The following is a 2,667-nucleotide window of genomic DNA, read 5'->3' as shown; positions in this document are numbered from 1 at the left end:
TAATCCGAAATCAAAACTAAAAATAAAATCGAATATTTTAAAATTAAGAAATCTAAAGCTAATCCGAGTCATATCATTTACAGGTCTATGCTACAATAGGCATCTAAAACTATAGAAAACATTAGGTTTTCATTTACATGCTAAAGCTCTTATAACGAGAATACTTGACAAAGAATCCTGCCCAAGATTTTGATTTACATTCATCAGTTTCAAACCATTTTTATAACCCAAAGCTTATATTTCTTTATATATAGATATACGAGGCAAGGGCCAACCAATCTACCATCATACGGTCGCTTGCAGAGATTAATATAATTTTCCTGGCCGTTGGATTCTTTTCCTCAGTTCCTGCAAAACAGCAACCCCATCTAAATATTCTGGAGTTAATCCCATGTCAACCATTTTAATCACTGTTCCAGCTGCATTCACAATTTGCCCTCCTTTAACGTAACCTCTCAACAGCCATGACAAAGTTTTCCTCCTTCGTTGACAGCTCGAAACCTCGATTATAGTGAGCAACCGTGAGATGGAACTGGTCTCCCTCTGTGAAGCACTAATGGATAGAACGATGTCGTACAGCTCTCCGCTTGCCTCTTCAACTGCAAGCTTCATTTCCCAGAGCTGTCTTTCGGCTTCGAGTCCTTGACCTGTGCATATGTACATAGAGAGAAGCCTCTCGTGAACTGATCCATGGAGTGAAGGGTTTCCTTCTTTTATTGCCCACTTTGATAATCTTAGTCAATCGGCAAGAAGATCTGCATGATACTTCTCTATAAGATCCATGTTTTCCATATCGAGTTCCGCAACAAAACCGGATTTTGCAAGAGCTTTTAACCTGCGCAAGGCTTTTGCAAAATCATTAAGCTCTTTCACTATTGCTGTCATTGCAATAAGGTAGCTGTAGATCTCAGGGTTCAATCCAGATTCCTTGAGGTCAACGACAAGCGAACAGGCATCCATGTAGTCGCCCTCAATCTGGTAAAACATGGTGTTAAAATTTTGCAATCTGAATGTTTGGATTAAGATCAGTTGCATATTTGTAATGTATATTGTTATCCTAAAATATAAATAAATTAAGTGATCAGTTATATTATAAAGTCATGAGATATTAGATGTGCATGTAAATAAAGTGTAGATACTATTAAAGATATATTTATAATTTGATGAGGGACGAGTTATAAGTACAGACAATAACTAATTCTCAAATCAATTATATAAGGGATTATGGTTCCCAGTAAATAAACGATCTCATATTTATTCTTATTCGTCACAAAGTTTATACTTAAGGATACTCTATCTTCTTGGAAGATCACAACCAAAGAAATATTCAATAATTTCAACCCTCAATTAATTCAAGTACGTTTCTGCATCTAGTATTCATTTTATTCTTGATGATTTGACATGATTAAATCCTGATTTTTTTCATATTTATTATGATTTGATTCTAACAAAAAATAAACAAAACATGTACAAGAGAACTTTAATATGATTTAGCCTTACTTGTTTTCACGAATGAATATAGTGATTGCATTGGGTGCAATTAGTATATGATATCATATATTCTTACGGTTTGATATCTATACCAAATCTCATAGTATCCAAATCACTCTCCTAATTTCCTACAAAACTTATATCTACAACATAAATTTCAAAAGTTAAAAAAATTAAAAATATATTAGATCTCTCCAAAATAATTCTTTCTCATCATATATTTTATAAAAAAAACCTTGTTTCATAAGATTTTTTTCTTAAAATAAATATTTATTATTAGTAATCATCATCTACTAACATTAAAATCTAATTTAATTGTCTATTATAATTTAAGTCGAAATATAATATGAAAAATGGTTGTGACAACTGAAAATTCATTCTAAGAAACCATACCATCATCTTCCAAGCAAGATAACCAGTTGGCCTCCCTTTTCTCCTTCATCATCTTCATATTCAATTCCCGTGCTCAAAACATTCTTCACAAACAGAACAGTTTCCTCCTTCTCCATTTCCCAGTACATAGAAATCACTTTGTCAACCATACTAAAACCAGGCTTCAACCTTCACAATCCATGTCCACAAGGAGATCATCCACAACACCCACATCAGCCTCGTCTTCAATTAGTTTCTTCACCCAACTACACTTGATCGAAACCATGAGGTCCATCGTCTGGATATCGACTTTATTCTCCTTTTTAAGCCACTCAAACACTTCAAGTGCACACCATAAATCTCTCCCTTGTTGAGAAAAATATACTAAAACTAACTGCAACTCTCTTGATGACAACCTGTCGTTCATATCTCCAAGAATATCAGAGGGTTCCCTTACCATTCTCTGTAATTCTTCAATTGCCTGAAATTAGTCTTCACCCTTTTCTTCTTCATCATCGCTTGTTAAATATTGGTCCAATTTAACAGATTTCAACATTTACATCAATAATTTTTTTTAAATAAAAAGAAATTTAAATTCTAAATTGAATTATTTAACTCATGATATATGTGAAACAAATCCAATGTCACCTGGAGTTGGGCCAAAAATAAAATAAAAGATACTGTCCTAAATAATACTGCATTTAGGGATGGATCTAAACGGTGCGGGTGGAGTAGTCTTCCCAAAAAGTTTTAAATTTTTTATATATTTTAGGTATTTTTATTAAAATTATATTTCCATCTCCT

The 2,667-nt window shown here is 33.0% G+C and overlaps 1 pseudogene; it reads right to left on the bottom strand.

The window, feature by feature from the left end:
* Positions 1-209: 209 nt before the first annotated feature.
* Positions 210-2,419, bottom strand: LOC120179200 (annotated as a pseudogene).
* Between the last annotated feature and the right edge of the window lie 248 nt (positions 2,420-2,667).

The sequence above is a fragment of the Hibiscus syriacus genome, unplaced genomic scaffold (genome assembly GCF_006381635.1).
Source record: "Hibiscus syriacus cultivar Baekdansim isolate YM2019G1 unplaced genomic scaffold, ASM638163v2 tig00112407_pilon, whole genome shotgun sequence".
Classification (NCBI taxonomy): Eukaryota; Viridiplantae; Streptophyta; class Magnoliopsida; order Malvales; family Malvaceae; genus Hibiscus; species Hibiscus syriacus.
Note: the sequence above shows the minus strand (reverse complement) of the source record. Positions and strands in the feature narration are given on the sequence as shown.